The 16422-nt window shown below is 35.9% G+C and overlaps 1 non-coding gene across 1 annotated transcript; it reads left to right on the plus strand.

Annotated features, from left to right (window-relative positions):
• Nucleotides 1–12041: 12041 nt before the first annotated feature.
• On the plus strand, nt 12042–12148 carry LOC112498051 (small nucleolar RNA R71). Its single transcript, XR_003065137.1, has one exon. It is a non-coding gene; the product is annotated as a small nucleolar RNA R71 (small nucleolar RNA).
• Nucleotides 12149–16422: the final 4274 nt, after the last annotated feature.

A 16422-nucleotide genomic window follows, 5' to 3' on the forward strand; every position in this document is an offset into this window, starting at 1 on the left:
GACCAAATGTTCTGTTCGTTCAATGCATTGCTCAAGGCTCAAGCAGAGGGCACGCCACCGGAGGCGCTTTGAAGGTGAAATCGTGGAAGACTGCCAACCAATTTATTGAGAAGAAAGTCGGTGTAAATTCTCATAAACCTTACTCATATTGAAAAGTTAGCTCATGAATTGACGGTCATTGTAACACCCGTATTTTGTTTCTTTTAATTTTTATTTTATTACACTTATTTTATAAATATGGTATTTTAGGTTAACAATATTTACAAGTGTTTTAAATTTTGAATTTCAAATCTTTTACCCTCTTATATATTATTTCCTATTAATTCATTTTCTTTAAAAAAAAGAAATAAATATCTTATTGAAAAGTTTAGTATTCAAAAGTTTGGTTTTATAAAAGCTTTTCTTACATTAGTCTACAAAAATGTAAACACATACCTTTTTAGAAAGCAGAGGAGAAAAATTTTAGGGTGTTTCTATTTTCGATAAAAAGAGTTCTTGAGTTTTGATATAGTTTTGAAGAAAGAAGATTAAAATCAATAAGTATTTATAATCTTTTGAAATTCTGGTTTATTTATAATTTTATGTGATAGATTGAAGGCTAGTTTGGTAATGCTGTAATTTTTAAAATAATTGTTACTAGCTATGCTATAAAAATAATTAGCGATAAAGAGAACAAGTTAAAAATTTAGTAAAATTTATTTCTAAAATACTGTGAGTTTTAAAAGTAGTAGTATGTGTTTAGTAAATCTTACTGTCAAACTGTTGCAAGAATATAAATGACTAAATTAGACATAATATAAAATAAAATTTATCTACACAATTTGTAAACTTGTATATAATTTTTTGTGTGTATATATAATAATAGTAATTGATAACTAAAATAAACATTTTATAATACTACTTTTATTTTTCATTTTGTTATCTTAATATAATTGTAATATAATAATCTCTTTAATGTTGTTGATTTTATTTCCTAATTAATAAGGAGAATTTTGGATTTTTATAATATATATGAGGATATATATATTTAATTATATCAAGTATAAAAGTGATTTTCTATAACACTCCAAATTCACCAAGGATCTCAAGAGAAATTTAAAATGAAACCTCATAACATTACTCTTATTGTTATTCCCAAAAGAAAATTAATACTAGTTATAGTCGAAATGTATTCTCTAAATAATAAATAGAACAATAATCCTCCAAACCAAAAAATTCAGCTCTAAACAATAACCAAACTGGCAACAATTTATTCATCTAAAAAGTCAAAGTTTTTCAACTAACAAATCCTCTTCTCTAGACCAAAAAGCCTCATCTCTAAAACCAATCCGTAAAATGTTGGATACAAGAGATGAGCCGTTATCTCGGTAAGCAAACTTTTGTATAAGATTACGAATAACAATAAAGTACATGAAAATCATTTTAAAGTACCATAAATTAGAAACCAGTAATTATTTGATAATCTAATACATATGTACGGTAGAACCCATAATTACTTAAGTCATAATGTGAATAATCGTTGTCAATAAATACTCATTTACCAATACAACTTTTTTATTTGTTCAATTGCTCATGCAACATAGTGTCACATGTAGTCCCGATGACTTAGCCAGTAGTTCATTAAGTCACCTGAAACCCCAATGACTCGGTTGGTAGTTCAGTAAGTCACCTGTAACCCCGATGACCTCGGTCAGTAGTTTAATTAGGGTAGGTTACTCCGCAATAATTGTCAATAAGTGCATATCAATTCACTAAACTATACTCGACCATCTTAGAGGAGCTGATTCCTAACAAGCTATATATGTGTCGAAAAAATCATAAATATCATAAAAGGCTACTATGAACATGTTGGCATTCAATATAAAAGTTAACAAGATTAATTAGAGTTCATAAATATCTTCGAAAACTGATTTTTCATAAAAATGTCAAAACTATCCAATGGTAACAAGAAACAAAAGATTGCTAATTCAAAAATTCATAACTTTAGTTGCACATATTCAAAAATAGTGATTCAAGTTAGAGGAAACAATAAGGAATCATAACTAAAATTTATATGGTATTTACTAATGAAAATGTAACCCAAACTGACTTCAATATCAGCCCTCGCAATTTTGGAAAACAATTCCAAGGATTAGGGTAGCCCAACTCTATAATTTCTAATGGTTTTTATATAAAACCAAAAATTATGAACTTAAATATACAAAAACTAGACATATACATGTTGGTATGAATTCAAATGCTATTAGTGTCAATGTACAAGTATACACAACAAATAATAAAGTGATGAGTATTCAAAATCGTCTCCACAGGGATTGATGTTATCAGACTTGCTACAGCAATCTTAACAGTGCAGATTTTGTTTTAAATTAAGATAAAACAATTAATGAAATTAATATACTAATTAAAATAAAAACGCAATAAATAAAATGCAACAAAGTAAATTATCACGTCAAGCTCAAGGATAAAACCAATAGGAATATAGAGTAGTTGAGTGAATAAAGTAAAACTCAAGTAAAACTCAATCCTGAAAACCCAATTTAAGATCAAGCATTACTTTGTTATGTTTCACTAAGATAGACCCTTTTGTGGCTCTTCCTTAGCTAGTATCATTAAATTAGTGATCATCCGAAATAATGAATAAAAATAAATGCTATCAAAATAAAATGCTACAGCAAACACACAGCAACTCATATTTTCAGTCAATAAACCATCAAGATTGTTTATCACTCAACTACAAATAAATTTAGTTCATGGTTTGCAAAAGAAAAATAAAGAACAAAGTTTCTGCCATGAAACACATCCCCATGAATAAATAGAAAACACAAAAACAAGAGAAGGATAAGAATGATTGAGCTCCCAATTGATCTCTGCAATTTTTTCTCTTATGCAGCCCTTAATCTCTCTCTTGAATCTTGTTTTTCTTTTGTTTCTTTTATGTTTTTCTCCTTGGGTGACGACTCCCCGTATTCCTTATGATGTGTGCTCCTTTTATAGTTGAAAATTAGGGTAAACAGGAGCCTAGATCGCGCATAAGTCAGATTAGGAAACTGCAGATCGCAATTCTGCAAGTATTCTACACGAAATTTTCTCTGTCGTTGTTCCAGGATTGCTACAACAATGTTGCTACAGCAACAGCTACAACAACTGCACTGTTCTAGATTTGTTTCAATTCTTTTGTAGCCATGTTCTTTCCTTATTTTTTCAAGCCTATTGCATTAGCATTCCTTCCTTGAAATTTGAACTTCCGGACACCTACAATTATGCATACAATCTAAGCACAAATTATTTTAAATCAAACAAAATTAATTAAGAATAAACTAGGATGAATGTTTATGCAAAATATAACAAAACTGCAATGAAAACACATCATTTACTCTCTAAGTATTATTGATTTAAGTCTAAAAGTGTCATGATAACTTTCATTTCACAGAGTTATCACACCCGCAAACTTAAACCATTACTTGTCCTCAAGTAATGACAACAACACTAACACTTCAATCACACAATCATGCAACAAATAACTTAGTGTTTTCGATAGATTTTGGGGTAGGAAAAACCAAACCTATCTAGAGCAATGAATTTGTATTTTTGGGGGAGACGGGGTACCTCAGTAGTTTGTTGTGTGCGGTGTATCTGAAATTCGGGGGAGGTGAGAAGGGGAGATGGAGTGGTAACAATGGTGAAAGGTCAGAACCAAGAGAGATGTCCTTCAAAATGAGCTTCACACCTGCAAAACAGTGAAATAGAGGTTAGAGGTGAAGCCGGGGTACCCCGACGTTCACACTCCGACGCTCAAGTTAGCAAACTCAAGCTTTTATGGCAAAGAGAGCTGGCTAGCCCTCTGTAAATTAGGGTTTAAGGTTGAAGAAAACTTATTTTTTGGAGTGTGAGTGTTAATGGTGAGTGAGAGCGTCTCTCAAGAATGAAACCTAGGCGCCTTTATATATGGAGTACCTCAGCTGCCACGTGGCGTACCCATCTCTCACAAGCGTTTCGAGGATCTTGCCCATGCAATACTTAGGGCGGTTGGATTTCGGGTACCCGAAAGTTCTCCACCACCTCAGACGGACCAACAAGCTATGGTTAGAAAAGAGGTACCCAAGGCCAGCAAGCCAAAACATGGGCCATCGGGTACCCGTTCTAAGTTTCAAATCGTGGGCTCCCGAGATGAGCATTCCACCGCCTCATGCAATTCCCGCAACAGCCAGGGTACGAGGCGTGTAAAACGTACCCACGAGGATCTCCGTGAAAAGATAAACGCCAAAAGGGCTTCTCAAATGGCGGCAACATCGTCAAGTACCCTAAGGGTACCCCTCGATTTTGTGGAAAAAATGGAGAACCTGGAAGCTCAAGTGAAGCTCCTCTCCGAGAAGCAAAACATCACAAGTGCTCCCAATAACCTACCAATCGCCATTCACCATGGAGATTCGGACGGCGGCTCTTCCCGAAGCGTTCACTATGCCTCAGATACCCCAGTATTCGGGTACCACTGATCCCTCGGAGCATGCTAAGCTATACCGTGACCAAATGCTTATCAAGGGTGTAGATGAGAAAGCCATGTGTAGGATGTTTACACACACACTCACGGGCCCCGCGAAGTCATGGTTTCGGTCTTTGAAGGCGGGTAACGTATCTTCCCTACACCAATTGTTATCCAAATTTACTAAAGAATTTTCTTATGCTTCTACTCAAGATAGGGCAGCCTCCAAATTTGCCTTTATCAAGCAAGGGGAAGCCGAACCCTTGGCGGAGTATGTGAGCCGCTTCCACCAAGAGATGTTGCGAACCGAAGCATTTAGAAACTAACACACATTAACCCATTTTGAGAAAAATTTACGGTTGGGCAAGCTATGACATTCTTTTCAAAAGAAGCGCCCCTTTTCATATAGGGAAGCCTGTTCTCGGGCGTTGCAGCAGGTGAAGATGGATGAGAAATTCTATTTGAAGCGCCAAGACGTTAAGGTCGAAGTCATAAAGAACAAGGAGAAGCCCAAGAAAGTCGAAGCCCCGATACCAAGGGTACCCCGAACACGGAGCCCTCTACGGGCTGCCCCGCGGGGACGAGGGTATAACACTCAGGGTATCTCACAGGTACCTCAACCTCCAAGATCGCCACCACCAGAGCAGCAAGAGCCACCACCGAGGCCTCGGTGGTGGAGTACCCTATAACTAGTTACTCTGGAGTTATGCAGGGATACCCCAAGGGGACCAGATTAAGCCCAAATGTGAATTGGAGACACCTTTGGATCCTTGAATACCCAAAGATGAAAAACGGGGTACCCCAGTTGAAGACCCAATTTCAGTCTCGATTTGCGCCACCGATCCAACAAAGACCGTCAAAATAGGCTCCAACCTTTCAGAAGAACAACAAAGAAAAGTCATACTACTAGTAAAGTGATAACACTCTACCTCCTTCTGCTTATTTTGTTTGTTTCCTTTAATGCTTGTATGTTTGAAATATATGCTTGGCTATGTGGTGTATCCAGAGTGTACCCCAAACTGGTCAGTTTCCTAAGCCTTTAATGACAATAACAAGTGGTCCCGGGATCCCTCATATTCTCCTTAAGATAACAAAATAGTGTCATATAATGATCCATATCGCCACTATTTGTGAATGAATTTTCTTTACAAAGTTTGATAATGTGTGCTCTTTTATTTGCCTCTCGATTTTTTGGTATGGATGAGTAACTTGAAATGCTATAATAATATGTTCACCATTAAACTAATTCTATATATGTCGTTGAGCATTGTTTATTATGAAGCATGATGGTATCCAGAGATCACCTTATTCCAGGGTACCCGAGGTACCTTATTCTAGGGTACCCGAGGTGTACCTAACCAATCTCCGATCATGATAATCTATTCAACAGTAGACCCAGCAAAAGGGCACTCTAGTAGCCGTCTTTATTATTATTTGTTCGCCATATTTGGTTCCATGCGAATGGTGGATCATGCGGTTTCGACCATCTCGCCTAAGGGTAGGCGAGCAGCCACCTTTATCTCAATCTATATTGTTTATTTGATTCCATGCGAATGGTGAATCATGAGGTTTTCGACCATCTCGCATAAGGGTAGGCGAGCAGCTACCTTTATCTCAATCTATGTTGTCTATTTGATTTCACGTGAATGGCGGATCATGAGATTTTCGACCATTTTGCATAAGGGTAGGCGAGCAACTACCTTTATTACTATTTGTCTTGCATATTTGATTTAGAGTGAATGGTCGATCATGAGGTTTTCCATCATCTCTCAAAAGGAATTGCCACAGGTTTTGTGAAGATTTGCGGCAAACATTTCTATGAAAATCGCCATACGCTGATTAAGGGTACCCCATGCCAGAAAGCTATTCCTTAGATACACCAGGAGGAACTCTAAGAAAGCTTAAGATAAGCGACAAGCATATCTGGAGGAATCGCCTTATGTTTGATTAAATTGGGTTATTCCACCATTAAGTAACAGATAGCTCAAGGGATATCCAAGCATTAGGGTACTTGAGGTACCCCATACACCTTGTCAGTAATGCCAAACAAGGTTACACAGCAGGATGTTTATTTTCAGCTTCATCCCTTAGGATGAGGGGATCAACAAAAGTGCTAAAAGTAGCAAAAACACAAGGGTCAGTATTAGGGGTACCTTATAGATACCTCATCTGAGGTACCTCAGCTGATCTCAATGGGCTTTCAAACCAAGATGTGTTGGGAGCCCCGCTATCGTCAATCGCCTTCAAGATAACCGGTTCATCTACCATCTTCTCCACTCTTGGCACCACCAACCCCAGATCAACACTTCATTCCTCGATCATGATGCGCTTAAAAGCATTATCGACAATGTTCTTCTGTCGAGGGTACCTCTGAAGTTGCAAGGAAGAAAGCCCTGTGATTTTATTTTTGTCTTCGAAGCACATGAAGGAAAGGTACCCTTAAATAAGGTAGATCCTGAGATAATCAAATAATTGCTTCTTAAATGCCTAAAGAATGCATTGAAGCCTTCACCAGAGCGATTTATACATGGCAGTCACTAGAAAACAAACTATGGATAATGGTGGGGTACCCTAACGGTACCCTCTACCCGTATTTGGTGTTCTTCCCCAGAAATAGATGAAAATTTTTTGATCAATCAGCTCTGTCCTTTCCAACAAGTCCAAATTGGTAGCCATTTCGAATGAAAGGGAGCCCATCTTCCCTTTTTGGGTTCTTAGGGTACCCCTAGAGGCGCCCTCTATTCAGTTACCCATCGAGCTAAACATCATATCGCCACGTGTCGCTCCTACTTTTTATGTAAGTTTCTTTTGCCTCCAAAAACTTCTCGCCAAAAGAAACTAGGAGGATGTTATTTGGGGAAAAAATAAGAAAGATAGCAGAACGCCACGTGTCAACGAGTGGAATTGTTTCAGTGTAATCTGAGGTACCCGGCATGATTCGAGGTACCCCGCACAATTAGAAGTACCCGACATGATTAGAGGTACCCCACATAACCGGAGGTATCCCGCATAACTCTAGAGTAACTCGAGGTACCCTACATAACTTCAGAATAACTCGAGGTATCCCGCATAGATTGAGGTACCCCTTATAATTTGAGGTACTTGGAATAACTCCAGCATAACTCAAGGTACCCGGAATAACTTGAGGTACCCAGAATAACTCTAGCAGAATTCAAGGTACTCGGACAAATAAAGGTACCCAACATGATACGAGATACCTCGCACAATCCGAGGTACCCGACATGATTTGACGTACCTTGCATAATTAGAGGTACCCCACATAAATAGAAGTACACTGCACAATTAGAGGAACCCCACATAAATTGAGGTACCCGACGTAACTCGAGGTACCTGACAGATCGAATGCAAGAGAATCCTCCGAAAATATCCGCCATGAGAAACGTCTCCACTTCTTAAAAGATATTATTCGATTTTGTCAGAATTAGGAATAAAAAATGTTGTGCTAAAATGAAGGACAACCGCCTGTCACCTCTGCCAAAAGTGAAGGACATTGTCCCAAGGACAGTGGTCCTCAGCCGCCTACCCAACAGCTACCGCGTAGGTACCCTAGACCACTCTCCAGCGTGCGCCACGTTTCCAAAGGATGAGATAAGCCACAAACATGCACATAACGGCTCAAAAATCATAAGAAGGTAAAAAGATGTTAGCCAAAAAGGGTACGCCACGTGGCAGCTGAGGTACTCCATATATAAAGGCGCCTAGGTTTCATTCACGAGAGACGCTCTCACTTACCATTAACACTCACACTCCAAAAAATAGGTTTTCTTCAACCTTAAACCCTAATTTACAGAGGGTTAGCCAACTCTCTTTGTCATAAAAGCTTGAGTTTGCTAACTTGAGCATCGGAGTGTGAACGCCGGGGTACCCCAGCTTCACCTCTAACCTCTATTTCACTGTTTTGCAGGCGTGAAGCTCATTTTGAAGGACATCTCTCTTGGTTCTAACCTTTCACCATTGTTACCACTCCATCTCCCCTTCTCACCTCCCCCGAATTTTAGATACACTGCACACAATAAACTAGTGAGGTACCCTGTCTCCCCCAAAAATACAAATTTATTGCTCTAGATAGGTTTGGTTTTTCCTACCCCAAAATCTATCGAAAACACTTAGCTCTGTCATCAAATTTGCAAAGATTCTTCAACCTTCATATCACACTTTTAATCATACAAAATTGCCATAGCAATTCAAGTTTTAGACTTAGGCTTCATTCTGTCCAGAGTGTGTGTGTGCCACTTTGATAAAATTCCAGAAGTGCTACAACATTACACAGACATTGCTTATAATTCAAAGGTAGAACACAAATATATTCACATATGGGGGAGCAGAATTCATAAATAAACTCGAACTATGCTTCAACAAACATAATTTTTTTTTTCAGTTAAACTCTTAAATGCAACATTGAGCTTTCATGTGAATGCCTATCACTTGTAATGATGACACCCAATTACTCACTCAAAGTACATGTCAAAGTTGCTGCAGTAACACATCCAAGATGCTATATCTATGTCTTCCCTTTGGACGCCTTTAACTCAAGGCTGAACATGGGGCTCATGAACAGACCAGGTTACTCAGTATCCTAGGCAGCGGACCTCTTTATTTTTCATTCCTTCATCACTATTTTTTTTAATATAATTGCTGCAGCACTGCTCATGGCTTTTGTTGTCTTTGGACTCAAGTCTGCATATGAGGTGCATACTCAACCCTGATTACTCAGCAACTTAAACCATTGGAGCATAATTTATTTCATAACAAGCACAGTCCAACAAAAATATTCCTCCAAACTTGAGATATTTTCTACTTTTTTTTGGTTTTCTTGGTTCTGCTACAGCATTCTTATAAAACTCAACCAAAGTCTAAGTGTCGGGACAGAATTTCAACCTCCATCTATAACTATCTCTACTTAGCATTCTCATAAATATTGAATAACACTCAATTTATCTTCATTAAGTTTTTAAATCTATACGCAAATATTAGATATCAGAGCTTCATACAACACACAACACAAGCATAAACACATCCACTCAGAAACGCAACCCCCTCAAACTTGAGTGGTGTTGTGTCCTCACAAGCACACAAAATAAAACCACATAAACCAGACATGCATACACTAAATAAAAGGACATGCAGAATGAATCAAAAAATTAAAACTAAATGAAAGAAAAGTTTTGCAGAAAGAAGTAAAATAAACTAGCGGGTATGAGTACTCCCTTGTTGCTGGAAGCACTGCTGCAGTACAGGTTGTAAAGGGTCACTTCTTCTTTGATCCACTTCTCAAACGCTCCTTATCATAAAATTTGACCAATCCATTTGCTGCTGCAAAAGTACGAAATACCTCTGTTGTTTGAGACTTTTCTGTTATATGTCATGCTGTAAGTGATGCTGCAGCAATTCCTTCTTGCTCTTTTTGCCCACATTTTTTTTACTTGCTGTAATTTAACACAAAGACAAAAAATTAGATGCACACTTAAAATAACAAAAAGACAAATTAAATAATTTAAAAGCTAAATTCAATGCCTTAAAAACTTGAAACAACTTCCCTTATTAGGTTGCCTCCCAATTAGCACTTGAGTTTAGGTCTTTCAGCCTGACTTTTCTTGTTTGCTCAACTTAGATCCTTCAAGAACCAATCCGTCTTTAGGTTGTTCACATCATCTCCCATATAGTGCTTCATTTTCAACCCGTTAACCTTGAATTCTTGTTGGTCTGGAGTGAGTTCCCTTTGTTGGATTTGCTCGTCAATTCTGAAGCGTTGCTTCTCCCCCGACCATGTTATGTTAGTTGCTCCACGATCTTCATCATCAAGTTCTTCAAATGTTACCACATTGATTTCTTCCTTACTGCAGCAACTGTGTAATCTCTCTGCTACAACAAAGTCCACAACACTGATAAAATTACAATATTCAATCTCATCGGGATTCTTCATGGCATCCAGCACATTGAATGTAACTTGCTGGTCATTCACCCTCATTGTTAATTCTCCCTTTTGACATCAATTAAAGTCTTTCCTGGTTAAGAAATGTCTCCTTAAAATGATTGACACTTCTTTGTCTGCCTCAAAGTTTAGCACAATAAAATCTACTGGAAAAATAAAATTATCCACCTTTACTAATACATCTTCAATTTTCCATTCTGGATAGGCATGAGATTTGTTAGCAAGTTGTAGAGTCACTGTTGTTGGTCTACATTCACCAACTCCCAATTGCTTAAACAGTGATAGAGGCATGAGATTGATGCTAGCCCCAAGATCACAGAGTGCTTTGCCACTGTATTTAGTGCCTATGGAGCATGGGATTGTGAGCTTTCTGGATCCTTCATCTTTTGTGGTATCTTACTCTGAAGCATTCGGCTGCACTCTTGTGTTAGAGCAATTATTTCAAACTCTCCAAGTCTTCTTTTCTTTGTCAAAATATCCTTAAAATTTTTTACATAATTCGGCATTTGCTCTAGAGCTTCCACAAAAGGGATATTGATATGTAGCTGTTTCAGCACTCCCAAGATTTTGCTAAATTGCTTGTCTTGTTGTTGTCTTTGGAACCTTTGAGGAAATGGTGGTGGGTGCCTAAACTGTTGTGCTGCAACATGTTCTGCAGACTGCTTCTCTTTTGCCATGTTCTGGGTTGGTGCCTCGTTATCCACATGTGTTGGATCATCATTTTCGGCAAATGTAGTAGCTTGACTGCTCTCACCAGTGTGCTGTGAAGTGGAGGATTGTGGCTCTTTTTCAATTTGAGTTTCTTTCTGGATTGAAATGGACTCAGCTCTTCTTTTTGGTACACCAACGAGATTATGAACATCCTTTTCAGATCTCAAGTTAATTACTTTGCAATGCTCTTTTCCTTCTCTTCTTGGGTCCTCTGTGTTACTAGGTAAACTGCTCTGAGGTCTGTTACTTAATGTTGTAGCAAACTGTCTAATTTGATTTTCCAAGTTTCTCAAAGATACAGTATGAATTTGGACAACTGCTTCATTCTTCATAATATAATCCTTAATCAAACCTTCAAGGGAGCTAAGTTGATCATTGTTGATGCTTCTTTGCTCTTGATTTTGCTGATAAAATCCATTGGGTGCTGCAGTAGTTTGGTTCTGATAACTCCATGAAAAGTTCGGATGCTATCTCCATCCAGGGTTGTAAGTGTTTGAATACAGATTGTCCTGATTCTGTCTATTGAAGCTACCCACATAATTGACTGAAGCTGGATTCTCAGGACAATTGTCAAATAAATGCCCTTCTTCACAATAAATGCAAGACACGTCAGAAATTTGGTTAGCAGTAGTCATAGCCTTTACCATCCTTGTTAATGAAGTTACTTGGGCTGACAATGATGTCAACGTATCTACATTATGAACTCCTGTTGTTCCTCTTGCTGCAGCTTGTCTGGTTTATGGCCACTGATAGTTATTGTTGGCTATTCTCTCCAAAATTTCACAAGCCTCATTATAAGACTTAGATAACAAGGCCTCATTTGCTGAAGCGTCCACCATCAATCTAGTGCTTTGGTTGAGACCATTATAAAAAGTTTCCAACTGTATGCAGTAAGAAATACTATGATGAGGACATCTTTTGAGTAACTCCTTAAATCTCTCCCATGCATCACACAAGCTCTCATCTTCAAGTTGATGGAAAGATGTGATCTCGTTCCTCAATTTTGCATTCTTAGTTGGCGGAAAGTATTTCATCAAAAATTTGTCAGCCAAGTCACTCCATGTAGTGATAGAATCTGGTGGTAGAGAATTCAACTATGCTCTTGCTCGATCTCTCAAAGAAAATGGGAAAAGTCTGAGCCTCAATGCTTCCTGCGATACTCCAACAATCTTGAAAGCGTCACTCACTTCCAAAAATAGCTTAAGATGTAGATGAGGATCTTCAGATGGCAGCCCATTGAATTGCCCCACTGTTTGCAGCATCTGAAACATCACTGGTTTGAGCTCAAAATTGTCAACTTGAACATCGGGTCTAACTATTCCAGGATATATGGCTTGAGGAGTCAACACTGCATAGTCTCGAATGACTCTATCTCTATTGTTCGCCATGTGAATAATGTTGTTGTTTCCTGGTTGCCTTTGAACACATTGTCCATTCAGACCTTCATGTACATTGATTGGTTGTATCTCCTCCCTAAGGTTTAAGTTTATCTAATCTTGCAAATCATCCATTGCTACAACAACTTGTAATTCCCGATATTCTCTTCTTAATCTTCTTGCAGTTCTTTCAATTTCTGGATCAAACTGGAATTCAACATATTTGTATTTGCGCATGCAAGGGTTGATAGATCACCTGTGTCAACAAAATAAACAAATTAAAAAAAATTAGCACCGTTAAAAATAATTTCACAAATCACAATGAACAATCAATCCCCGGCAACGGCGCCAAAAACTTGTTGAGTATAAATACTAACGCTATTAGTGTCAATGTGCAAGTGTACGTAACAAGTAATAAAGTAATGAGTATTCAAGATCGTTTCCACAGGTATTGATGTTATTAGACTTGCTACATCAATCTTAACAGTGAAGATTTTGTTTTAAATTAAGATAAAACAATTAATGAAATTAATATACTAATTAAAATAAAAATGCAACAAAGTAAATTATCACGTCAAGCTCAAGGATAAAACCAATGGGAATATAGAGTAGTTGAGTGAATAAACTCTCTTAATAGTTTTGACTATTTTTTCTAATGTTTGGCTCGGTTGCTACAACATTTGCTACAGCACTGGGCAGAATCCTTTTGAATCCTTATGTATCCTCAGCCATCGCATGTTTGATATCTTATATCTATTTGCAACCTAGCAGTGATCAGTTGTTATGCCAACATAAGATATAGCATTAGACGCTTTTGTTCTATTTACCCTACAAGATAAATCCCTATGTCTAGTTCATCATTAATCTTAAATCAAATATAGCCTTTTGGGACTCAAGTAAAACTCAATCCGGAAAATCTAATTTAAGATCAAGTATTGCTTTGATATGTTCTACTAAGATAGGTCCTTTTGTGGCTCTTCCTTAGCTAGTATCATTAAATGGGTGATCAACTGAAATAATGAATAAAAATAAATGCTATCAAAACAAAATGCTACAGCAAACACGCAACAACTCATATTTTCAGTCAATAAACCATCAAGATTGTTTATCACTTAACTACAAATAAATTTAGTTCATGGTTTGCAAAAGAAAAATAAAAAAACAAAGTTTCGGCCATGAAACACATCCCCATGAATAAATAGAAAACACAAAAACAAGATAAGGGTAAGAAGGATTGAGCTCCGAATTGATCTATGCAATTTTTCCTCTTGTGCAGCCCTTAATCTTTCTCTTGAATCTTGTTTTTCTTTTATTTCTTTTATGTTTTTCTCCTTGGGTGACGGCTCCCTTTATTCCTTATGATGTGTGCTCATTTTATAGTTAAAAATTAGAGTAAACGGAAGCCTAGGTCGCGCATAAGTCAGATTAGGAAACTGCATATCGTAATTCTGCAAGTATCCCAAGCGAAATTTTCTCTATCGTTGTTTCAGGATTGCTACAGCAACGACTACGGCAATTGTACTGTTCCGGATTTGTTTCAATTTTTTTGTAGCCATGTTCTTTCCTTATTTTTTCAAGCCTATTGCATTAGCATTCCTTCCTTGAAATTTGAGCTTCAGGACACCTATAATTATGCATACAATCTAAGCACAAATTATTTTAAATCAAACAAAATTTATTAAGAATAAACTAGGATGAATGTTTATGCAAAATATAACAAAAATGCAATGAAAACACATCATTTACTCTCTAAGTATTATTGATTTAAGTTTAAAAGTGTCATGATAATTCTCATTTCATAGAGTTATCAATACACGTACAATAATAAAAGTTCTTAGAACTTTCAAAAGTTGTTTGAGTTACCAAATAAATTATAGAAATGAGAACTCTTGCAAAAAGTTAGAATTTTCCAGCACCAGTGTTCCAATTTCAAAAAAATCAAAACAATTAATATGCAATGAGTTTGTGAATGATAAACATATGGATAGAAAAATGAAATGTCTAGTTTAGTAAACTATAAAGTTTTATGTATGAAACTTTATGAAAGTAGTAGTCATATAACATTGAATGTATACTATTCATAGAATTTAGGATAACATAATAGCACTACTTTCATTTAATAACAACATAAATCAATACATGTTCATACTTTTAAAATTTTATCAATATAACACGCAAAATTATTCAATCAATCACATAGAATCAAAAATAAAAACTAGAAGTTTAAAGGATTATAAATTCTTACCTACCTTCAAAACAAAATCAAAACTCAATAACTTCATTTATAGAAAAGAAAAATACAATCAAAATCTTCTCCTCTTCTTAAAAAAAAACATGAATTTTCTCTTGTGTGTGCTACTGTTCCCCCCCCCCCCCAAATTAGCCTTTAGGGTTTTAAAAAACAAATTAACGTAAGATGAGTTTTTCTAAAGCCAAGCCTTTTAATACCCTTACCTATTAAGGAATTTATTTTCTTTAAGGTACTTAATAAATTGGCAAATCAAATAAATACAAAGCAATAAACCCTTAAAATCATTAGCCTAAAATACTATATTATCTAAAACAACAACAACAACAACAACAACAACAACAACAACAACAACAATAATAATAATAATAATAACAATAATAAAAAAAATAAAAAAATAACGGGTGTTACATTTTCAAAATCAGATTTTGAAAACCTATTCATTCCTCACTTTTCAAAATCTGTTGTAGGATGGGGTGATTTTGCCAAAAGTGATTTTTAAAAAAATTTACCAAACATTGAAATTATCTTTTAGATTTTTAAAATTACTTTTGAACCTCCCAGAATCAATCTCAAATGGGCCCTGAATGTCTTTATGTGTTATATTGATGAAATTGTGAAAGCGTGATCATGTATTGACTTTATGTTGTCAGTGTGTGGAAATTATGCTTTTGCTTATTTTGAAACTATGAACACTGTGGATTGGGTGCTATGTAACTGCTGCTTTCATTGAGTCTTATGCATGAAACTTTATAATTTATTAAACTAGATATCATTAGCTTTCTATTGATAAATTTATTGTTTAAAAATTCAAAATATATTGGTTGTAATGATTTTTCAAATTCAGAACACTAGTGCCATAAAATTTCAATTTTCAGTGGCAGTTCTCAATTCTATATTTTATTTTGAAACATAAATAACTTTTGAAAATTATAGGAATTTTTATTGTGGTACATATATGTCTATTTTATGTACATATAAATTCATAATTTTTAACCTTATAGAAAAATCATTAAAAATCATTGAGTTGGGTTGCTGCAATCTTGGAAACTGTTCTCCAAAATTGGTGAGGCTGATATCAAAGTCAGTATGGGTTAATTTTTCATCATTAAATGCCTTGTAAATTTTTCCTAATTCTTATTGTTTCCTCTAATTATCAAAACTTGAATTACTATTTTTGGACGTGTGTAACTAAAGTTATGAATTTTTGAATTAACGTACATTTGTTCTTATCACCACTAGATAGTTTTGACATTTTTCTAGAAAATCAATTTTTAGGGATGTTTTTGAACTCTGATTAATTTTCTAACATTTTACATTGAATGTCACATGTTGATAGTATCTAGTTGCAGTATTTGTGTGTTTTCTAACATGTTTATAACTTGTTAGAAATTAGCTTGTGTAGGATGGTCCTGTGTAGTTTAGTGAATTGATAAGTTTAAGTAAGTGTTAATGGTTTTAAAGTGTTTAGGTTTCCCATCAAGGTCAGAATTGGTAATGTTATTTATAAGAATCTTGTCTTGATAATTATAGACCAAGACTAAACTCATGTAATTGAGGATATTGTTTGGTTACTTTTAGGGATGGCAATGGGCACCGCCCGCAGCGGGTTTGCCATTACCAAAACCCAAACCCGCACAAAATTTAAATTACC

The sequence above is a fragment of the Citrus sinensis genome, chromosome 9 (genome assembly GCF_022201045.2).
Source record: "Citrus sinensis cultivar Valencia sweet orange chromosome 9, DVS_A1.0, whole genome shotgun sequence".
Taxonomy (NCBI): Eukaryota; Viridiplantae; Streptophyta; class Magnoliopsida; order Sapindales; family Rutaceae; genus Citrus; species Citrus sinensis.